At 46.9% G+C, this 25,807-nt stretch overlaps 1 protein-coding gene across 1 annotated transcript in view; it reads right to left on the bottom strand.

The window, feature by feature from the left end:
- LOC130198490 (uncharacterized) overlaps positions 1-12,991 on the bottom strand; it is a 186,236-nt gene extending 173,245 nt beyond the window's left edge. The window contains exon 1 of the mRNA XM_056421656.1: positions 12,957-12,991. The gene's annotated coding sequence lies outside the window, so the exon portion shown is untranslated. The remainder of the gene's footprint in view (positions 1-12,956) is intronic.
- Positions 12,992-25,807: the final 12,816 nt, after the last annotated feature.

The raw sequence follows: 25,807 nt of genomic DNA, 5'->3' as shown, positions 1-25,807 counted from the left end.
CCGGAGGTATCGATGATTCATTTTCCCCTTTTTTTTATTTTTTATCAAAGAAACAGGAGTGCCATTAAAAAGACATCAGTCAGCCGGCAGCCTCGAGGAGTCAGCTTCTAATTGGCCATTCGTCAAGAAGCCCCCCCCCCCCCCCCTCGCTCAAGTGGACCAGAGCTGCTGGAATATCACGTGACAACTGACCAGCGCTGCGTTCCTTGCGCACGCCGCCAACGGACCCCGCGGCCGCGTGGCTCGGCGCCCTCGTGATCCCACCGCGAGGCGCAGGTGTCACCGCATACCTGGCCACGTGTTTTCCGCTTGCATGCCGGGCGGGGGGGCGGGGGCGGGGGGCGCTGTCAGAGGAGGCAGCTTGCACACGACACAGAACGCGGCGTGTACGGCGCGTCACGCCGAGCTGCACCATCCCAGTGTTTATCAATGCAATTTGACAGTCGGGTGAGCATGAAGCAAACGTTCCCTCTGCTTCTGTATTTTTAGCTTTGGAGAAGAAGAGAAAAAGCTCCCCGAGGCGCCGCCATTTCATCCGCTCAATATCATCAGTCAGCCGCCAAAATAGATCCTCCCAACCGTTTTCTCGGCGTGTCCGAGTTGCGACGGAGTTTGCGGCGGCGCCGGTTTTAAGGAACGCGGCGCCGGAGACGCCGCCGTCTCTCTCGGTTGTCTTTGTTCAACCAAGCAGCCAGCAGGACGCACCCACACACACACACACACAGACGCACACACACACACACACATGCACACACAGATGCACGTCCACGCTCACACACACAGATGAAGCATTTTGAGCTCCATTTCCCTCGCGACGTGCGGGGGAATTCTCCCTTTCATCCATTTCCTGATGCTCTCTAACTAGACAGTTTTCGGTCATGTCCCAGAATGTGCGTGCTAGCTCTCTAGACACACACACACACACACACACACACACAAACGAACAGCTGAGCATCTGCTGACTATTCATCCATCTCCAAATTTCCTATTTTCTGGTTTGAGCGTGTTGGTGCTCCCCCCCCCCCCTCCCCTTTCCGAGCTGCTGGATCAGCTGGGGCTGGGGTTCATTTCCAAACAGTTGCCCAGAGGCCAAGAAACTGAGAGGCAGCCGCTGCCAGTGTGCTACCGAGCGACGACACAGGGTTAAAACGGGCGTAGTAATAAAATGGTGCGCTCGTCTGCTCTTTTACATTACATTACATGTCATTTAGCAGACGCTTTTATCCAAAGCGACTTACAATAAGTGCATCCAACCTAGAGTACAAACCAAGAACTACAAGAACACAGGAAGCAACACTTCCTCAACTCAGTCGAACCACAAAAGCACCACAATAAGTGCCATCCCAGTGCCACTGAAATGCAAATCTGTGTTTTAATCCAGATATAGTCGGAAAAGATGTGTTTTCAGTCTCAGGCGGAAGATGTAGAGACTTTCTGCTGTCCTGATGTCAGTGGGGAGCTCGTTCCACCACTGAGGAGCCAGGACAGCAAACAGTCTGGATTTCGAGTGATTAGCTCGAGGTGCAGGAGTCACAAGTCGATTGGCTGTTGCCGAGCGGAGCGAACGTGCCGGGGTGTACGGTGTGACCACATCCCGGATGTAGACGGGGCCCGATCCGTTTAGAGCACGGTACGCCAGAACCAATGTTTTGAAGCGGATGCGAGCAGCCACCGGTAACCAGTGAAGAGATCGAAGCGGAGTGGTGTGGGTGAATTTCGGGAGGCTGAAGACCAGTCGAGCTGCTGCATTCTGGATGAGCTGCAGAGGTCGGATGGCCTTAGCGGGTAGACCAGCCAGGAGGGAGTTGCAGTAGTCGAGGCGTGAAATGACCAGAGCCTGGACCAGAACCTGTGCCGCCTTCTGAGTAAGAAGAGGCCGTATTCTCCTGATGTTGTGCAGCATGTACCTACAGGAACGCGTCGTCGCAGCGATGTTGGCCGTCAGGGAGAGTTGACTGTCTAGTGTCACCCCGAGGTTTCTGGCAGTCATGGTAGGGGCCAACACAGAGCCGTTGAAGGTGGTAGTCAGGTCATGGGTGGGGGAGCCTTTCCCTGGAAGGAATAGTAGCTCCGTCTTGTCAGGGTTGATCTTCAGGTGGTGAGCAGACATCCACTGAGAGATGTCGGTCAGACAGGCAGAGATTCGTGCCGCCACCTGTGTTTCGGACGGTGGAAACGAGAAGATCAGTTGGGTGTCATCGGCATAGCTATGGTAGGAGAAGCCATGCGAACGAATGACAGAGCCGAGAGAATTTGTGTACAGAGAGAAGAGGAGGGGACCCAGGACGGAGCCTTGAGGAACCCCAGTAGTGAGAGGACAAGGATCAGACACAGATCCTCTCCAAGTTACCCGGTAAGTGCGGTCGTTAAGGTAGGAAGAGAAAAGCGCGAGTGCAGTGCCTGAGATCCCCAGTTCCTGAAGAGAAGAGATAAGGATCTGGTGGTTCACGGTGTCAAATGCTGCAGAAAGGTCTAGAAGGATAAGGACAGAGGAGAGAGGGGCTGCTCTAGCAGTGTGAAGCTGCTCAGAGACAGCCAGGAGGGCAGTCTGTCGAGTGGCCGGCCTTGAATCCAGACTGGTGAGGGTCAAGAAGGCTGTTACTGTGGAGATAGGAGGACACTTGGCTCAAGATAGCTCGCTCCAGAGTTTTGGAGAGAAAAGGAAGAAGAGAGACCGGTCTGTAGTTGCTGACTTCAGACGGGTCAAGGTGGGTTTCTTCAGGAGAGGGTTGACTCTCGCCTCCTTCAGAGAGTTAGGGAAACAGCCAGTTGAGAGGGAGCTGTTAATAAGATGGGTGAGGAAGGTCAGAAGGTCAGGAGCAATAGCCTGGAGAATGGGAGACGGGACGGGGTCAAGGGCGCAGGTGGTCGGTCGAGCGGAGGTCACCAAACTGCCTGTTTCCTTTAGGCACGGGACGCATGAGGAAGGGCATCTTCAAAGTAACGGAGTGGAAAAAAAAAAAAAGAATGTCGTTTGATGTATGAATAATGATTAAGATAAGGCTCCAGAAACACTTTCTCCACATCCGAGCTCGACAGCGGGCCTGTGGTACCGCGGTGTCGACTCGGGGCATCGTGGAGACCCATAAACGGAGAGCTTCACAAGGGGGTCACGGGGAAGTGCGGCTCTGAAGCCCTCGATTGCTCCCCAACCAGCCCGTCTGAATAACTTCTTTTCATCCATCACACAGCGAGAAGAGGGGATCACCTCGCAGGGACCCGAACCCCCGTGCCCTCGCAGACACTTTAGTGCACGTCAGAACCTGCACACCGACCTCTGGGCTGTGCGCCGCAGCTATCGGTTCATCTTTGTCACGCAGTAATTCGGTGTGTAATGTGCCTCTGAGTCCCTGAGAAGCAGAGGAGCACACACACTGTCTACCCGGAGCATTGTGAGCCCGGTCCGTGTCCTGCAGGACCGGCTATTTAACACAGGAATAAGCCAATTATCTTCATGGAGAAGGCTCATTTACAATGGGATTTACTCAATTCCTACGGGACGATATGTCAGGGGTGGCAGCTTATACTGTAGGTTTCTTCTGTCGTCGCCGCACACACAGACACACACATGCGTGTCGGCAGCTGATGTGATGCATGCAGCCGTGCATCTCCACCAGCCCACGCACACACGCCATCACTCCTACCCTTTTTTGCCCGCAAAATTACTGTCAGTCCTAAAATAAGCCAAAATATAGGAGGAATACATAACAGCCCCCCCCCCCCCCAAAAAAAAAATAAGCTGCCATCTCCACAAGCAAAATCTAATTGTTCAGAAAAATACAAAGTTCATTTCCTGAGTATGATGAATGTTCTTCTTAATCGCTGGTTGTGACTAATGTGTGATTCTGGGTGATAAAAAATAAACTGAATTGAATTGAAGTCTTCCTAAATTATGTAAAACCACGGTGACATTATTTAGCTACCTTCAATTTCATGCGTGCTGAGAAATCAATTGAGAGATCGGAGAGGGAGAACGGGGAAAGCCAGGGAAAATTATCAAAATTGAAAAACTGCTGTTTCATCACTTGGTTAGATCTTGAAGAGAGAATATCATATTTTACATTTTCTAAATTCTGTTTCAGTGCAGCTAGGCTGATCTGCATGTTCTTTCATCAGCTCGTCATCCTCCGACCACCGTGACTCGTGTTTTAAGGGAAGGTTATGAGCATTTTCTCAGCGCTGTCTGGCACAGGTCTCCATTGAGTTTCCTCCTAGTCACAATAAACTGTTAAGGCGTCACACGGCATCCTGAAAAAGATTAGCCGTGACATGGATACGTGTATAATGTACTCATTACATGTTACTCATTGAAGAAGTAATTGTGTTGCTTTGCATTACCCCAAAAAAAGGTAAATAGAGTTGTTAGATTGCATGCAGCATCATTTCACCGTCCAAAGGTGGATTCATTTCCCTCTACGGAGCTCCCAACATGGCGAGGGCTGAGCAGCCGGCTAACGGAAACAGGCAAAGGCGCTGACTGGTCTGACCGTGTTTACCTGAGGGGGAACCAGAGAGGGAACCAGAGGAGGAAACAGCGAGGGAACCAGAGGAGAAACCAGAGGAGGAACCATAGGAGGAACCAGATGAGGAACCAGAGAGGGAACCAGAGGAGGAACCAGCGAGGGAACCAGAGGAGAAACCAGAGGAGGAACCATAGGAGGAACCAGATGAGGAACCAGAGAGGGAACCAGAGGAGGAACCAGAGAGGGAACCAGAGGAGGAACCAGAGAGGGAACCAGAGGAGGAACCAGAGGAGGAACCAGAGGAGGAACCAGAGGAGGAACCATAGGAGGAACCAGATGAGGAACCAGAGAAGGAACCAGATGAGGAACCAGAGAGGGAACCAGAGAGGGAACTAGAGGAGGAACCAGATGAGGAACCAGAGGAGAAACCAGAGAGGGAACCAGAGGAGGAACCAGAGAGGAAACCAGAGTAGAAACCAGAAGAGGAACCAAAGAGGGAACCAGAGGAGAAACCAGAGAGGGAACCAGAGAGGGAACTAGAGGAGGAACCAGAGAGGAAACCAGAGTAGAAACCAGAAGAGGAACCAAAGAGGGAACCAAAGAGGGAACCAGAGAGGGAACCAGAGGAGGAACCAAAGAGGGAACCAGAGGAGAAACCAGAGAGGGAACCAGAGGAGAAACCAGAGAGGGAACCAGAGGAGGAACCAGAGGAGGAACCAGAGAGGGAACCAGAGGAGAAACCAGAGAGGGAACTAGAGAGGGAACCAGAGGAGGAACCAGAGAGGGAACCAGAGAGGGAACTAGAGGAGGAACCAGAGAGGGAACCAGAGGAGAAACCAGAGAGGGAACTAGAGAGGGAACCAGAGGAGGGAACTAGAGGAGGAACCAGAGAGGGAACCAGAGGAGAAACCAGAAGAGGAACCAAAGAGGGAACCAGAGGAGAAACCAGAAGAGGAACCAAAGAGGGAACCAGAGGAGAAACCATAGAGGGAACCAGAGGAGGAACCAGAGAGGGAACCAGAGAGGGAACTAGAGGAGGAACCAGCGAGGGAACCAGAGGAGAAACCAGAGGAGGAACCAGCGAGGGAACTAGAGGAGGAACCAGCGAGGGAACCAGAGGAGAAACCAGAGAGGGAACCAGAGGAGAAACCAGAGAGGGAACCAGAGGAGGAACCAGAGAGGGAACCAGAGAGGGAACTAGAGGAGGAACCAGAGGAGGAACCAGAGAGGAAACCAGAGTAGAAACCAGAAGAGGAACCAAAGAGGGAACCAGAGAGGGAACCAGAGGAGAAACCAGAGAGGGAACCAGAGAGGGAACTAGAGGAGGAACCAGCGAGGGAACCAGAGGAGAAACCAGAGGAGAAACCAGAGAGGTAACCAGAGGAGGAACCAGAGGAGGAACCAGCGAGGGAACCAGAGGCGAAACCAGAGGAGAAACCAGAGGAGGAACCAGAGAGGGAACTAGAGGAGGAAGCAGCGAGGGAACCAGAGGAGAAACCAGAAGAGGAACCAAAGAGGGAAACAGAGAGGGAACCAGAGGAGAAACCAGAGAGGGAACCAGAGAGGGAACCAGAGGAGAAACCAGAGGAGGAACCAGAGAGGGAACCAGAGGAGGAACCAGAGAGGGAACCAGCGAGGGAACCAGAGGAGAAACCAGAGAGGGAACCAGAGGAGAAACCAGAGGAGGAACCAGAGAGGGAACCAGAGGAGGAACCATAGAGGGAACCAGAGGAGGAACCAGAGAGGGAACCAGAGGAGGAACCAGAGGGGGAACCAGAGAGGGAACCAGAGGTTGGTGCTTACAGGACAACCCCTGGCGGTTCTGTAGGAGCTCGTTTGAGCCGGTGGAGGCTCAGTCACTTGAAGTGCTCTAAAAGTAAAGCATGCACATATGTTCTGCTCCACGTATGAAGAACATGTGTCGTTGTGTTTGACAAGCAGAACTGCTGAAAGTCATGAGATACGTACTAACTACCCAGCTAACGTTAGCTTCTCCGCTGAGGCTGACTAAAACTAGCCTCCCCCGGCATGAAGGAGGAGGAGATGTGCGATAATTATCATATTTGTGCGATAATTATCATATTTGTGCGATAATTCGTCCCCCTGTTGATTTCATAATCGTGCGATGCTTATGTTGGTGTCATTTTAATTATTTTCCTCCCTACTTCGGAGGAGGAAAAATGTTCGTGTCCCACCGCCACACTAAAATGTTAACTAAATGATCCATACTGAATTTTTTATGAAATAACAATTTTGTGTGACTCCTGTGACTCTGTTCTTTTAAAAATAATAGAATTAAGATAATTGCATTCACTTTTAATTAAACCAGATTGCTCAATCAGACACAAACTAATAAAAAAATGCAATAACTTTGTCAGAAAAATGCAAATAAATTGTGCAAAAAATAACTAATATTTGGCGAATAGCTTATTGTGGCTGCAATGAAAATGTTTGGCAATGGATATGTTTTCAAGACAATAACACTAAAGTACAAACTGTGAAAAAAACAAGTTCAAATATTTGGCAATAAAGATTTTTACACAAAATATCTTTTCAAAACAATAACGTGCAAAACCAAAATGAGTGCAGATGTGTGTGAGCCATCAAGTTGCATCAGTATTAGTTCAAATTCACTCAGATTCTCTAAGGAATCAATCTTCCCTTGATGGCGTCTCCTGTCCCACATCTCAGCTTCAGAGAAACCCGACGTGGTCAGAGGAAGACGCTGCGCTCTGCCTGGAAGATGAAGATGTAATTAATTCAGCTTTCCAAATATGTCACTGAGAGGCCAATTTCATCAGAAATGATTCATCAGCAAACTTGTCTGAAAGTGAATAAATATAATTCAATTCATACATTTGTATATTAAGTATATTAATAATAAAACTAGAACGGGCACTCGGTAGAGTGCATACCTTCGCATATCACAAGATTGGGCATTGAATTATGAACATTTTGCCATTAGTTGCATGCCAATAGGATAGAAATTGACCGCGCTATGGTAAAAATAAGATTTTGACCTTTGCATGACCTTGACCTTGAGCTTTGCCCTGATCGATCCCAAAATCTAATCAAATGGTCCCCGGATAATAACCAATCATCCCACCACATTTCATGCGATTCGGTTTAAGACTTTTTGACTTATGCGAATAACACGCACGCATACAAATACACGGCGATCAAAACATTACCTTCCGCATTTTCAATGCAAAGGTAATAGTTGATAAACTGAGTCCACCTCCTCTTTGCAGAATCTGTGCATAGATAATATGTGTACAGTTTTCCTGTATGACTCATCAAATGACGGGTGTTTAATGTCTCTGAGCTCAAAGACTCGACAGCACGTTTCCTCCTCGTCTCCGCAGAGTGAACACAGTGGTGCTTTCAGGGACCTTGTTTTTATGAAATTGACCACGCTGATAGCATCAAAACCGCGTGTAGTTCATGGCACATCTATCACTTCTCTGTGTCTGACAGTGTGTCCATCGCACATTTAGGGCGACCCTCTTGACCAGCGCCGGCCTGAGAACCACTGCACTCTGGGTTCACATGTGACTGGGCTGAAAGTCATTCTCCGCTGCAGATTTCATTTGACTTCCCGGGGCCTCGACGTGCGCCCGACACCGCGCTCCACTGCCTCTGCTGGCTTCCACGTAGTGTCTGCGCACACATCTCAATGTTTCCGTTAGGATTCCTACGGAAATTTGAGGAAACGGTTTTCATCCTTATCCAGCACTCGATCCTTGGGTTGTCAAGTATTCATCAGAAAAAAACTAGAGAATAGATTAAGTTTAAGCTCACCACTTCAATATTACTCTGCCAGTGGCGGAAAGTCTATAACCAACACACACACGCGCACACACACGCACGCACACACACACACACACGCACACACACACCCAACGGTCATTTAAGCGTTCTCGGTCTGTCAATGTCTGACTCTCTTGTGCCCTCTCCCCTCGCTTCTGCACAGCAGGTTATAAATGTAAATACACACACACTCTGACCGACACACACACACACACACACACACACACACACAGACTCTCTGCCCAGAAGCAGCCTCCCGTCATTCTGTGTATTAACGTCTCCGGCGGAGCGAGTTGCTGTACTTTTCTCCCCACCAGAGTCCTCATGTATGCATCCAATCCACCGCGAGCTGGGAGAGGCCTCCCCCAATCTAACACCCCGCTCCGAGACTCAGCCCCCCCCCCCCCCCACACACACACCCTTCGCCCCCCTGCTGGCGGCTCAAGAGAACGCGCTTCCAAACTTTTTTCGATTCTCTGTCGAAATGGAATGTAAGACCACGGTCATGTATGAGCGTTTCTGAGACCCGAGAGCGAGCGTGTCTGCTCTCCAATAGATCGCTTGCGTATAAGCACCACACACACACACACACACACACACACACACAAAGACAAACCCCCCACCTGCTGCGGGCATTACCGCGCTGCAGGCGGGTAAACAGCGGCGAGGCCGCGGTCTGAGAGGAACCGGACCGTGACAGACTCAGCACCGCCATCCCACAGACCTCCACAGTGGGCCATCTCCTCTCAATTCAATGACCGCCCTCCTCCCCTCCTCCTCATCTCCCCTCCTCCTCATCTCCCCTCTTCCCTCCCATCACCTCCAGGGAGCGAGCGGCTCTGTGTGTGTCACGGCGTCCTCCTCTAACATCATTTAAGGGGGGGGGGGGGCTACATCAGGTACACTTGGGAAACACACCACTGCATGGGGGTGGGAGGTTTATGGGGAAAAGCGTGAGTTGGCGAGTTCTCTACCCCCCCCCCCCCCTCCCATGTCTTAAAATGTCTGCATCAGCAATATCGTGGGTCTTCACCTCCTCTGACACACACGTTTTTCCTTCCCCGGAAGGGAAATCTTGCCGTTCTCCAGAACTGAGCATTTATTTCCTTGTTCTCCGCCCGGATCCCTGGGAGGCCATGTTGTCTGATTAATTCCGCTGAATTGTCAGGAAATGGTCCGCGCCCGCCGACCGACACGCGCACGCGGAGAGGAGCCCCCATGGGTGCACGTCGTGGTGATTCTCCCATTCTCATTAGGAGGGAATCAAATCCCCATTGAGGGAATTGGGGATTGGGGGGGGGGGGGGGGGTTCGATTGAGTCTTTGAAGAAAGACATCCGGTGGAGTCGCTGCCGCATATTTACTGAGTCACCTTCCAGGCCACCAGGTTATGTAAGATCGGCCGAGGAAGATGAGGAAAATCTCCCCTCAAGACCGGAATTCAAATTCCGTGTTTCTTGCCGAGTCCCTCGAGTTTCTTGCTCGGAGACGAAGGAGAAGAAGAAGAAGAAGAAGAAGAAGAAGAAGAAGAAGAAGAAGAAGAAGAAGAAGAAGAAGAAGAAAAAACATGTGCACTTTTTTATCTCCTATACGTTCCCCGTGGGGTTTTATCCGTCCTCACCTCCTTCTACCCAGAGCCGCTTCCTGACTGTCGGCCCGTGATGTCCGCTTGCTTGACACGACTCTTGGAGCCCCCGGCTTCTGGTTTTATCGCCGACATAAGTCACACACCTGTCTGTTGCTCGCCCTTCCGCCTCTTCCTCTTCCTCACGCTCTCTCCATCCTCCCACCCTCCAGTCTTTCCTCTTAATCTCTCCTAGTGCTCCGACCCACCCATATACCTCTCTCCATCTATTCCTCTACTCCCACCCTGCTCTCGTCTTTCCTCCATCTAACTCCCCCTCTCTTGATTGTCTCCCCCCCCCCCCCCCCCCTCTCTTCGCTTGTTCATTCCCCATCTGGCTAAATGCGAGAGCTATCTGGCGTAAACAACTTCTAACTGAATGCTGACACTCAGATTGTGTCCCCTGTCTTTCTCTCTCTCTCTCTCTCTCTCGCCCATAACCACCTGAGAAGAGGAGAGAGTGTGAGTCCAATCACCCTCAGTCTCATCCTGTATTCTCCAACAACAACAACAACAACGACAGACTAAAAGAAAAAGAAAAAGAGACCTGTTGCCACGCTGGGAGCCGCTCCGGAGAAAATTGCAGGAAAAGGTCCTCGCGCAATCAAAGATACACAAAGATAGTGGGAGACACTCGGGGATAAACATGCACAGATCCACGCGGGAGGATCAGAACACACACAAACAAACACACATTTAGCTGATTGTACCCATTTACCCTGGTGGGGCAGGGATGTATAATGCATGAGCTTTCCACATATCCATAAACACGCACTGATCACAGCCATTAGAGGCGCTTGAGGCCCTTTCGCACGCGAGTGTGTGTGTATGTGTGTGTGTGTGTGTGGGAGTCATTCCGTGTAGCACATTAGTTTGCTATGTGTGTGATCAACAGCGGCTCAACAAGAGCACACATTTTCCACTTGAGAATTCGCCCAGAAGATGGCTGCGTATCAAAAGCCACGCTCCCTCCATCGGAAGGAATTATAGATATAGATATGGCGGACACACTTTTCTTGCTCTTACACAAATATAATACACAGCGGGCTCCAACAATCGATAGCACCTGTGAAGGCAGGTCGTAAATCCAGACAAATACATCTCCCGGAAGGGCAATGGATGCTCGCGGTTTCACACAAACACACTAACACACACACACACACACACACGCACACACACACACACACTTTATTACTATTTGTGCATGGGTGTTCAAACTAAAATCCAAAATGAACAAATAGCGTTTCGCACACGCGCATCGCGAACACCGCCGGGTGTAAAGCCAAACACGTCTCATCACCGACTAGTAACTAATGCACTCAAAGAAATGACTCATTGGATGAACTCAATTAAATTGTTGGCAGGTTTTCCATCCAATAATTATATGCAACTCCAACTCAAATTTAGCACATCAGTGCAATACAATGTAATTAAGTTAGTCCAACTCATTTGTATCAAATACATCTAAAATATAATAACGATATTCATTAAATTAAATTAATTTGTGTTTGTCCAACTCAAAATATAAACTAACTAATTAAAAAAATATGCAAACTCCACACAGAAGGAACACCCCGACTGGGAATTGAACCCACGGCCCTCTGGCTTTGAGGCGACAGTGCTAGCCACTACACCACCATACAGCCATGAAAGTGTGTTCACCTCATGCAAACAACTGATTTTCAGAAGGCGCATACGCAAAGAGTAGTCCTCAATGAAACACATTTATTTTGAGTTGATATGCACACCATCTAACTTAAATAAATCTAATAAATGAAAGTATTTATACATTTTGTGTTACACCCATTCAATATAAATATATATTTTTGTAATTGATTTATTTAAATGTATCAAACAATATTTAAATGTGTCCCCTCTAAGAAGGGCTTGAATCGTTTTTGTGAGTGTAACCTAAATAAATCTAATAAATGAAAGTATTCATACATTTTGTGTGACACCCATTCAATATAAATATCTTCGTTTTGTAATTGATTTATTTAAATGTATCAAACAATATTTAAATATGTCACCTCTAAGAAGGGCTTGAATCGTTTTTTTGAGTGTGGACGCGATCGGGCTCGGTTCTTTTGGAGCCGCTCCGCCTCATTAGAGACGCGCTGAACCGGCGCGGAGGAATTGCGCATACGGACCGAGAGCAGGTAACATATTTGCCTCCTCACCCCCCACCACCCCATCTCCGCCCCCCCCCCCCCCCGGAAAGCGTGCACACGGACGGACGCCTGTCTGTTATGGATTCGGCTCGGCGCGCGCGTAAAGATATTGCGCCGGTCCAACGACGTGCACATAGAACAATGCCTATTTTTAAAAGTGACAGCCCCCCACCCCCTTCTCTTCACCTTGTGATCGGAGGAGAACAAGGACTACAAATCTGGTAAAATCGACAACATGGATCAATGGGACAATCAGGCAGTGTTCACAACAACAGTTATTATGGCGCCCCCCCCCCCTCCATCCAGAAAGAAAACGCACGAGCGTGCGCCATCCGATCAGCTGCTCAATCTCTTTGACCGAGGACTCCCAATTAGGACTGTGTGTCCAACGTCGTCCACCGGCCCCGCACGCTGCCTGTCTCACGACCCGCCAGTCACGCGCTTCTCTCACGCGCTTCTCTCACGCGCATCTCTGAAGGGATGTGTGCACTTTTATGACCACAACAATCCCGGGGGGAGAAAAAAAGACAAATTAAGCACCTCGACAAAAAACAAAAAAAGGCGCACGGAGTGGGACGAGCAGCCACTGAAACAGTGACCGGAACCGGGGGACCTGCCGTGGAAGAGTTTTAAGTGACACGTACCGGGAGCTCTGGTTCAGAACCGAAGCTCCGGCAGACGTCAGGCGGCGGCGCCAAAGAGAGACACGCACATCCCACATAACGAAACTAGGTCTGATCCACAGTCCGCCGTGACGAGAAGACACACACACACACACACACACACACACACACACACACACACACACACACACACGTGTACATCTATACATCCTGCACGCGCACAATGACACGACGACCCGGTCCAGACCAACTGGTCGTGGATTTACCTCCGAATGCCGGATCCCGGTGTGGTGGTCCCAAGTTGTCTCGCTCCGTCGCCCGTTCAGCTCGTCAGCCGGTCACACGACTGAGTCCGAGGAGGAGCGGGCTTCTCTCTCTCTCTCTCTCTCTCTCTCTCTCTCTCTCTCTCTCTCTCTCTCTCTCTCTCTCTCTCTTTCTATATATATTTCTCTCTCTCTCTCTATCTATTTCCCCCTCTCTCTCTATCTCTATCTCTCTCTATCTATTTCCCTCTCTCTCTCTTTTCTATAATAACGTGACTTGAAAATCTCACTGCGCGTTTTTTCTATAATTTCCAGGTTTCTTTTCTCTCTCTCTCTCTCTATTTCTACCCCCACACACACACACACATACACACACACACACACACACACACACACTCTTCTATCTTTCTCTCTCTCTCTCTCTCTCTCTTTCTCTCTGTCGGAAGTGATTATTATTGGTATGATGTCCATCATCACTCATAATCACCACTGCCTATACTCAACCCACCACCATCATCATCATCATCTTGACATCCAAGAATCAATACAGCATAGACTCATTTGCATAATATCGATGAGTTAAGGTGCATATGGTGTACGCTGTGCCTTCCTCATCGGTCTAAAGTAAAGGGTTTAGTTGTATTGCCTTAATTAAATAACAATAAATGACATACTAATGCTCTATAGGTCAGTTTAGATATTGGGATGCAGGCTTTTTAGACATTGACATTGAGTTACGTAATATCAAATAATATATTTAAAACATGATATATTCGTCAAGCTGCTATATAGGAACACACATTACATTTTCTATTAAAATAAGGGTTTATATGTGGCAAAGCATGTTCTAATCAACGGTTACTCATGTACTAATTCTTAAGTTATGAGCATTAATAGATGAGAAGCACATTACTAAGTTTTTGGTAGCGAGGCTTTTTACAATGGAGAGGCCGAAGAGTATATCGTCAAATATGAATAAATACACATGTCTGTTGTCCTTCTCAGCTGAATAATGAATGCATTAACATTACTAATGCATTAAGTACTGCCTTCCTTTAGTAACTGCTTATCATCTCATTTTCTGGTGACCCACAACTTGTTCACGGCTGATAATAGAGATGACACATGTATGAACCATCTCCCTTTACAGAATCAGACCCTTCATAAAGTGCTTTATTAGAATTACGAGTGTTCCCGGCGTGTTGTAGATGTCATCACCGTCATTTATGTCATTTGCAGCTTCTGATCTCTTACAGCCTGTTATCTTTATTCTCTTATCAATATATTTAAAGGTATACACAAGCGTGTGGTTTCCCACTGGTCAGCTGATCAGAACCTCAGTAATGTGCCAACAGAGCAGTGGAGAAGAAGAAGACAGCGAGATAGTGTCATGGCCGTATACTTACATATTCACTGGAGGACACACTTACTGAGGGTCAGCATAATATGCTCTTTGTCAATATAAAAACTCCAAGGGGCCCTCTTTACACACATTCCTTTCATAATATTTGCAGCCTGGCTTAAAGCATACTAATCTTTAAATATGTGCCTTTTGTGTCATTACCCGTCGTTCAACGGGGGCCACCGCCATCATTATCACCACGAAGCCATCACCTGATTACAGGCCAACGATAACATTATTATATTCATGTTAATCAGGCCGCCTTCATCACAGTCGCGGTCCCATTTCAAAAAGCCATTAACTTCATTCTTATCACTTAAGAGCAAATTATACCTCGCCATCTTCACGCATGTGCACACACACACACACACATTTCATTTCGCCGATATATCCTCCTCAGTTATCGCGCGCACTGTAAGCCCCGTATCTTCGGTCTCCAGTGTACTTGTAGATCGACTCCAGCAGCAGCCCTTTGGAGAACAGAGGGAGACGAGGGACGAGGAAGATGTATGTGTGAAGAGTAAAAGAGAGGGACTGCTCCTTCTCCATTATAGAAACACAGCAGAACAGGGCCAGCCAGACGACAGAGCATGAAAGGGTTGATTTATCCGGCAGGGAGAGACTCTGGGTCTGCGTGTGTGTGTGTGTCTGAGAAGAAGAGATGGAGGAAGAGAGGTATAAAACACAAGGAGCCGTGTGTACTTGTCTGTTTTGCTCTCTTTATTATTAAAAGACAGCGGTTTTACAGTTTTTCTTAATTAAATGTACACATCTGAGTGTGTGGGCTTTGAATTGGGGGGAGGGGGGGGGGGCGAGTTAGGTTTGCCACCACATGTGTTTGGCGAGCACAAGTCAGGTGGCCAGGCAGCTAGAACCAGGCTGGCTGTACACAGAACATCTATAAATATATACATATATGTGTGTTTTTTTGAAGCATATTCACTGATATTATCTCCCAGATATGATGTTGCAGCTTGTCTATAGATAAATTAAGATAATCCTTTATTGGCCCCGCAGTGGGGACATTTACAGGATTACAGCAGCAAACTTCTATATTATTGTATTACATCATCCTATTATGTCGGCCTATTGATGAAAAACTATGACCCTAAATCACAGAGATGCTGATTTCACACGGGACAAATATTATATTCAATTAAATTGTGTTTATTTGATATAGCCCAACATCACAAATTTGCCTCAGATTGCTTTACAATCTGTACACATAGACATCCCTGACCTTTGACCTCACATCGGATCAGGAAAAACTCCCAAGAATTAGAAAAAAAAAATTCACAGGGAAAAAAGTGAAGAAACCTTCAGGAGAGCAACAGAGGAGGATTCCTCTCCAGGATGGACAGAACAATAGATGTCATGTGACCAGAAGGAATCATTACAGAGTTACAACACATTCAATGAATATGACAGAGTGTATGAATAGTTGGTAGTAGTCATGGACCACGATCCAGACCTCCATGATCCATCAGGCAGATGGAGAAAGAGAGGAGGGGCATCAGGGCCAAGGCATAGGGAAAGAGGCCGGACCAATGAGGTCGGCCTTTGAGGCAGGAGGCAGAGAAGGAGGCGGGGCCATTGGGAAGGAGGCCAGGCCGAGGCCAGAGGCTGGATTCAGGAAGCAGGGTCAAGGACCCAGGACCAGCTTCAGACACAGCCAGGTCCAATGGGCCCTCTGAGACTCCGGGAAGTCACAAACACGTGACCTTTAGCAAAAGAAGGTCATCAGTGGTAAACACTTCATAATATAAATATCTCAGCTGGACTGAGTGTTCAGAGCGTCATCAGCACGCTCGGAGGCTAAGCTAACGGGGTGGCGTCAGCGCGGCGGCGCTGTGGACACACACTGATGCCGACCACACGCGGTCCCACGCCTTCTCTTTCTGTGCCCAGACGATCCGCTCGTTTCACGTGTGCGTCGCGTTTGAAGCTTACAGTTTTTTTCGATTGCTAAACGACAGCGGGCACAACTGGAGTCACATGTGCAAAACTCTAACCACAGTCTGCACTACCAACGTCACCTGAGCTAAACACCTCACATCACCTGCTAAACTCATTCCAAGCAACACAACTCTTCACACATGGCTCAAAACACACTCAGTGCAGCCAAACAACATGCACAACCCTCACTGAGGTAACACACACTGAGATAACACACACTGAGGTAACACACACTGAGGTAACACACACTGAGGTAACACACACTGAGGTAACACACAATGAGGTAACACACACTGAGGTAACACACACTGAGGTAACACACACTGAGGTAACACACTGAGATAACACACACTGAGGTAACACACACTGAGGTAACACACACTGAGGTAACACACTGAGGTAACACACACTGAGGTAACACACACTGAGGTAACACACTGAGGTAACACACACTGAGGTAACACACTGAGGTAACACACACTGAGGTAACACACACTGAGGTAACACACACTGAGGTAACACACACTGAGGTAACACACACTGAGGTAACACACACTGAGGTAACACACACTGAGGTAACACACACTGAGGTAACACACTGAGGTAACACACTGAGGTAACACACTGAGGTAACACACACTGAGGTAACACACACTGAGGTAACACACACTGAGGTAACACACTGAGGTAACACACACTGAGGTAACACACACTGAGGTAACACACACTGAGGTAACACACTGAGGTAACACACTGAGGTAACACACACTGAGGTAACACACACTGAGGTAACACACACTGAGGTAACACACACTGAGGTAACACACACTGAGGTAACACACACTGAGGTAACACACACTGAGGTAACACACTGAGGTAACACACTGAGGTAACACACACTGAGGTAACACACTGAGGTAACACACTGAGGTAACACACACTGAGGTAACACACACTGAGGTAACACACTGAGGTAACACACACTGAGGTAACACACACTGAGGTAACACACACTGAGGTAACACACACTGAGGTAACACACTGAGGTAACACACACTGAGGTAACACACACTGAGGTAACACACACTGAGGTAACACACTGAGGTAACACACACTGAGGTAACACACTGAGGTAACACACACTGAGGTAACACACACTGAGGTAACACTGAGGTAACACACACTGAGGTAACACACTGAGGTAACACACACTGAGGTAACACACTGAGGTAACACACACTGAGGTAACACACACTGAGGTAACACACTGAGGTAACACACACTGAGGTAACACACTGAGGTAACACACACTGAGGTAACACACTGAGGTAACACACACTGAGGTAACACACTGAGGTAACACACACTGAGGTAACACACACTGAGGTAACACACACTGAGGTAACACACTGAGGTAACACACTGAGGTAACACACTGAGGTAACACACACTGAGGTAACACACACTGAGGTAACACACACTGAGGTAACACACACTGAGGTAACACACTGAGGTAACACACACTGAGGTAACACACTGAGGTAACACACACTGAGGTAACACACACTGAGGTAACACACACTGAGGTAACACACTGAGGTAACACACTGAGGTAACACACACTGAGGTAACACACACTGAGGTAACACACACTGAGGTAACACACACTGAGGTAACACACACTGAGGTAACACACACTGAGGTAACACACACTGAGGTAACACACTGAGGTAACACACACTGAGGTAACACACACTGAGGTAACACACACTGAGGTAACACACTGAGGTAACACACACTGAGGTAACACACACTGAGGTAACACACACTGAGGTAACACACTGAGGTAACACACACTGAGGTAACACACTGAGGTAACACACACTGAGGTAACACACACTGAGGTAACACACACTGAGGTAACACACACTGAGGTAACACACACTGAGGTAACACACACTGAGGTAACACACTGAGATAACACACACTGAGGTAACACACTGAGGTAACACACACTGAGGTAACACACTGAGGTAACACACACTGAGGTAACACACACTGAGATAACACACACTGAGGTAACACACACTGAGGTAACACACACTGAGGTAACACACTGAGATAACACACTGAGGTAACACACACTGAGGTAACACACACTGAGGTAACACACTGAGATAACACACACTGAGGTAACACACACTGAGGTAACACACTGAGGTAACACACACTGAGATAACACACACACTGAGGTAACACACACTGAGATAACACACTGAGGTAACACACACTGAGGTAACACACTGAGGTAACACACTGAGGTAACACACACTGAGGTAACACACACTGAGGTAACACACACTGAGATAACACACACTGAGGTAACACACACTGAGATAACACACACTGAGGTAACACACTGAGGTAACACACACTGAGGTAACACACACTGAGGTAACACACTGAGGTAACACACACTGAGGTAACACACACACTGAGGTAACACACTGAGGTAACACACACTGAGGTAACACACACTGAGGTAACACACACTGAGGTAACACACACTGAGATAACACACACTGAGGTAACACACACTGAGGTAACACACACTGAGGTAACACACACTGAGGTAACACACACTGAGGTAACACACTGAGGTAACACACACTGAGATAACACACACTGAGGTAACACACACTGAGGTAACACACACTGAGGTAACACACACTGAGATAACACACTGAGGTAACACACACTGAGGTAACACACACTGAGATAACACACACTGAGGTAACACACACTGAGGTAACACACACTGAGGTAACACACACACTGAGGTAACACACACTGAGGTAACACACTAACACACTGAGGTAACACACACTGAGGTAACACACACTGAGGTAACACACACTGAGGTAACACACACTGAGGTAACACACTGAGGTAACACACACTGAGGTAACACACACTGAGGTAACACACACTGAGGTAACACACACTGAGACACTGAGGTAACACACACTGAGGTAACACACACTGAGGTAACACACACTGAGGTAACACACACTGAGGTAACACACTGAGGTAACACACACTGAGGTAACACACACTGAGGTAACACACACTGAGGTAACACACACTGAGGTAACACACACTGAGGTAACACACACTGAGGTAACACACACACTGAGATAACACACACTGAGGTAACACACACTGAGGTAACACACTGAGGTAACACACTGAGGTAACACACACTGAGGTAACACACTGAGGTAACACACACTGAGGTAACACACACTGAGGTAACACACACTGAGGTAACACACACTGAGGTAACACACACTGAGGTAACACACACTGAGGTAACACACACTGAGGTAACACACTGAGGTAACACACACTGAGATAACACACACTGAGGTAACACACACTGAGGTAACACACACTGAGGTAACACACACTGAGGTAACACACACTGAGATAACACACACTGAGGTAACACACTGAGGTAACACACTGAGGTAACACACACTGAGGTAACACACACTGAGGTAACACACACTGAGGTAACACACACTGAGGTAACACACACTGAGATAACACACACTGAGGTAACACACACTGAGGTAACACACTGAGGTAACACACTGAGGTAACACACACACACACACACACTGAGGTAACACACACTGAGGTAACACACACTGAGGTAACACACACTGAGGTAACACACACTGAGGTAACACACACTGAGGTAACACACTGAGGTAACACACACTGAGGTAACACACACTGAGGTAACACACACTGAGGTAACACACACTGAGGTAACACACTGAGGTAACACACACTGAGGTAACACACACTGAGGTAACACACACTGAGGTAACACACACTGAGGTAACACACACTGAGGTAACACACACTGAGGTAACACACTGAGGTAACACACACTGAGGTAACACACTGAGGTAACACACACTGAGGTAACACACACTGAGGTAACACACACTGAGGTAACACACACTGAGGTAACACACACTGAGGTAACACACTGAGGTAACACACTGAGGTAACACACACTGAGGTAACACACTGAGGTAACACACACTGAGGTAACACACTGAGATAACACACACTGAGGTAACACACACTGAGGTAACACACACTGAGGTAACACACACTGAGGTAACACACACTGAGATAACACACACTGAGGGAACACACTGAGGTAACACACACTGAGGTAACACACACTGAGGTAACACACACTGAGGTAACACACTGAGGTAACACACACTGAGGTAACACACACTGAGGTAACACACACTGAGGTAACACACACTGAGGTAACACACACTGAGGTAACACACTGAGGTAACACACACTGAGGTAACACACACTGAGGTAACACACACTGAGATAACACACACTGAGGTAACACACACTGAGGTAACACACTGAGGTAACACACTGAGGTAACACACACTGAGGTAACACACACTGAGGTAACACACACTGAGGTAACACACACTGAGATAACACACTGAGGTAACACACACTGAGGTAACACACACTGAGATAACACACACTGAGGTAACACACACTGAGGTAACACACTGAGGTAACACACTGAGATAACACACACTGAGATAACACACACTGAGGTAACACACTGAGGTAACACACACTGAGATAACACACACTGAGGTAACACACACTGAGGTAACACACACTGAGATAACACACACTGAGATAACACACACTGAGGTAACACACACTGAGGTAACACACACTGAGATAACACACACTGAGGTAACACACACTGAGGTAACACACACTGAGATAACACACACTGAGCATCAAACACCAATACAGAAAATACAAACTTTGCATCTTTACAGTTTGAACAATTTCAGTGACTTCAAACAAAGTAATATTTTCTTCAAAGAAAAGAGAGACATTCTTTCATATGATTTATTACATTTTTTAGAACATAACAATTCTTTAAGGTAAATGAAAATTAGCAGTTTGCTTCAATAGTCTGTAGTAATTTACAGAATTACAGTAATGAGAAAAAAAAGGTAGAAACTAAAAGTACAAACTGTAATTCGAACAAATAATTGAGGGGCTAATCCTGCCTCTAGCATCAGGCCACATGTTGTCATCAACATCACATCTCATGTTCTCTCTTGCCACCTGGGGAAGAACCTTCTGGAGGGCCTGATCCATCCCTGGCAGTCCTCTGGACTCGTGTCCTCACAAAAGAGACATTTGGTCATGTGGGTGACCAAACACTTGGTTCACGACATTACATGACATGCTCTATAGGTGGAGCCCTTATTTCATCTGGAATAACAGCTCTTTGTCTTCCTCCACGCATCCCCCTCTCCCTGCCTCCCTTCTCCCTCCACTAACCCGTCTTCCTTGTTCCATTTCCAAAATGAGTCTTTCTGAGCTCTACCTATATATACTGTAATATATATCTATATGTGTGTGTGTGTGTGTTCACTAACAAGTCTAAAACAAGACACCTGCTTAGCCTTTCAGCTGAAATTGCAATCACAGTGTTTGAAAGGCACAAGGTTGAACTCTATTCTGTTTTGAATGTGTGGTTCACATGTTGACAGCAGTCTGTTGCATTTGAACAAAGTGCTGTACATCCTCAGTGTTGTGCAGGTTGTGGTTAAATTCATGGGATAAGTGTTAGAGTTTTGAAAACTGTGTTCAAGCAATGAAAAACAAACTCGAGTTTGGTCCACATGAACTGCTGCTGTGCAGACTGGAGTTAGAGTTTTGCTCATGTGACTCCAGTTGTGCCCGCTGTCGCTTAGCAAACGGAAAAAACTGTAAGTTGCAGGAGTTTGAGTGTCAGTTGTTTTCCCTTCCTCTCATGAGGCAATCTTAATAATATGCTCCTCTCGAGTTTATTAAAAACCCACAGTCACAGAATCCATCACTACCTGCGTGCCAAAACCATTTACCACGGCAGAGACCCGCCGGAGGGCGGAGGAGCCCGGGAGCGGCATGAAGACTTTTCTCGTGGCATGTTTATTTGTGTGAGGGTAAAAATATGTTTATTTATTTAAATGACAGAAGAGATAATTATTTAGTTTCCTGAGTCAGTCTGAACGTCGTTTAACGCTAAGCTACTCATTAAACGACGTCCGCGCAATGCAGTTGTGCTCACAGTCACACACACACACACACACACACACACATACATGTGCACACTTGATTTATCTCATGACTGCTTCCAGGCACTGTTTTGTGCATGCCCTGTGTGTGCTTGCCGTGTGTGTATGTGTGTGTGTGCGTGTGTGTGCGTGCCGTGTGTGTATATGTGTGTGTGCGTGCATGCCGTGTGTGTGTGTGTGTGGCATGCAGCCTGTGTGTGACCTGTATGTGTGTGTGTGTGGCGTGCAGCCTGTGTGTGACCTGTATGTGTGTGTATGTGTGTGTTTTGAAGGCGCTCCCTGCAGCAAATACGATCCCTTGATCCTAGAATATATTCCAGTCATCTATCAGTATATAAGATCCAAAGGGAACAGAGGGACGGGGGCCGCTCTGGATACGAGAAGGACGTGCTGGACGCCAGAGGAAGAGCGGCGAGGAGGAGAGGGAGAGCGGCCATGGGCTCGGCGGAGTGGCGAGCAGGTGGGCAGATAGGACGGGAAGTGTGCGCGGTGCTTTGCTCCCCTGACGGACGGACAGGTAGCATGAGGACGACAGACGACTGGACAGATGCATGATGGGTACTCGGGAATCCACGGTGAGAGGGACTAGGCCGAGGTACCGCGTCTAATAGCCCGGCGCTCTAACGGACACGGACAGCTGCCGCACGCCAGAGTCCGAGTCGAGCAACGGAGACGGACAGATGCCCTTCTCTCGGCTGGAGGGACGCTGCACCTCTGCACACACACACTCACACACACACACCTACACACACACACACACACACACACACACACAGCCTGGCTCGCCCTGCTCCCTTCTCCACCTGTCTGCTCTTTGCTGTCAGGGAGCCAGACAGGAGGTGATGTTTGTTCCCTCAGGCACTGTCATCTCCTCCCCACACACACACAACCCCACTCCTCTCCCCGCTCATGTCTTCTCTCCATTCGTTTTCTCTCTCTCGCTCCTTTCCTTTCCTCTCTATTTTGTCATGTGGCATTTGCCATTTAGAGGGCTGTCGCCCTCGAAAGAATACCGCGGACGGACAGCAGCGGGAGTTTTGTCTGTTTCGGTGGCGAGAGTCCAAGGATGAATACGACGAGGGCTCCGAGCCAGAGAGGGATGCACGGGCGATTGTCTGAATGCTAATGACCGTATATGGATGCATTGTCATTTAGCTTTTCTCTCTCGTCCAGCTGGCGGAGGCCCTTTGAGCGAATTATATCAGCCTTTAAACGGCTGTTGACAATCGGGGAAAAGAGAGAAATATATGGATTGAGGAAAGAGGACGGGGAGGTGTAGGTGAAGATGCCGCTACGCTAAAATATGAACAATCGGCCTTCACACCGGCCCGTTGTAAAATATTCATAGAACAGTATCTCAACGTGTGCGATATAGCAGGTTTAAGCAGCCCAGCTGGTCACATGTGATAGGATTGTTGAGTCCAAATGGCAATTGTATTTTTTTGAAGCCAAACAATCGCATACCTGAAAATATTTGAATGTATAAAAATGTAAATGTGGTATTCTCAGCAGCGGACGTTATCTCTCACCAGCAACACTTGTCATTTAGACCTGCGATAGCGGCGCAGAGTGGGAGGCCTCCCACCTTTCTACATTTCTGCTTGCTGATCAAACAAAGCACGAAAAGATACAAGAACAGGATATTTATTTCTGCTTTGGAGTTTAATCTGCATCAACTGATTTGTCGTGGCGGCACAACAAGCTGACGGGCGCTTATTGGGTTGTTGTGGCTAAAGCGTCGGTGTATTCACACGGCGAGGCGATACGGAGTTATATCAGGATTTTAAATACGTGCACTCTAAAAAGCCCAACTTCAAATTTGTTGTCCTAACACATTTTTTAAAGTTGAGTCAACAAATGCCTTTGAAAAAAGTTGAACTAACTCAAAATGTCAATTTCATTAATAAAGAGTGGAATCCACTTAAAATATTAAGTTGAGAAAACTTAATATAGTGGTTTGGGCATCTGCTGAGGTAACGAAGGCCACTGCGCATGTATGTCAGTAAACACACATACACATATATATTATATATATATATATATATATATACAAATACATATATAAATACATATATATATGTAAATACATATATATACTACTTTAATCTTATATTTTAAATAATAAAATTATATAAAATATTTTCTTTAGCCCCTGTTTAAAATACATTGGTTTTTGATACCATTGTTTGTTTATTATATTTAGATATGGATTAGATTTGGAAGGATATTGTCCATTGTTTAATGGCAGATTTGCTCCAGTTCAGGTTTTGTCACTTATTGAATTAAAGGGAGCCTGTACCGTGAGAGCAAATGTTTCCCTGTATTTTGCTCAATTTATTTATTTTATTTAACAGACTATGAAGATTGAAATACTATAATACTAATGTGTAGGAGGTGACTCTTGTATGAAAGTGGTATATTTTAGTTTTTAAAATCTGCATAAAAATGTCTTTTGACTTTTAAATTGTATTGTTACAGAATGGGAAGAAAAAAAATGAAAGAGGCGGTGAATATTTATTATAGTCTCTGTATGCTTGTTTTTGTGTAGAATACAGACCCGGATGAATCTTACGTGAAAGGAGTTGAACTGGGAATACTGCAGAGTGGGTGGAGCGGGGGTGTGGTTCAGGGAACGGTGTCTGATTGTCATCAGCTGGACTGATTGGTAATCAGATTGGTAATCAGTCCAGCTGATGATGATCTGTGTTGGTTATCTGAGTCTGTCTCCATAAAGGAGCTGGACAGACAGGAGATGAGAGGAGCGTGGAGAGCAGAGACACAGTCTGCTGTCGGAATAAACCTTATTACCGAATATCCCTCTGGCTACTTGTTGCTTATTGGTGCTTTAGGGGGTGGGGAACCTACTTGTGACAGCTACACACGTGTCACAAGCATGTTCCAAAGCTTGTTTCAAGGCCTTGATTTTGGATTCGCAAAACATATTTTTTTCTTTTTTTTCTCTTTATGCAGCCATTTTGATTTTTAAGGATGTTGACCCTCTGCTGTCTATGTTAAAGTGTTGACACCTGGAATTCATATAGTTATGCAAACAAATGTTTAGTTATTGTTAATAAATATTTTGTGTTTGAAGAAGTTTGTTTTCTTTAACTGTTGACTTTTCCAAAGAAAACGGTGTACATTTTTAATTAATTTAAATGAAGGCAACGTTGCAAAGAATGTTGAGTGTACTCAAATAATGGACAGTGAAATTTAGTAACAAAACATTTTAAGTTAAAAGTAAGTTCTCTCAACAAAACATTTTAAGTTAAAAGTAAGTTCTCTCAACAAAA

The sequence above is a fragment of the Pseudoliparis swirei genome, chromosome 8 (genome assembly GCF_029220125.1).
Source record: "Pseudoliparis swirei isolate HS2019 ecotype Mariana Trench chromosome 8, NWPU_hadal_v1, whole genome shotgun sequence".
Lineage (NCBI taxonomy): Eukaryota > Metazoa > Chordata > Actinopteri > Perciformes > Liparidae > Pseudoliparis > Pseudoliparis swirei.
This window is presented reverse-complemented; position numbering and strand designations above follow the sequence as displayed.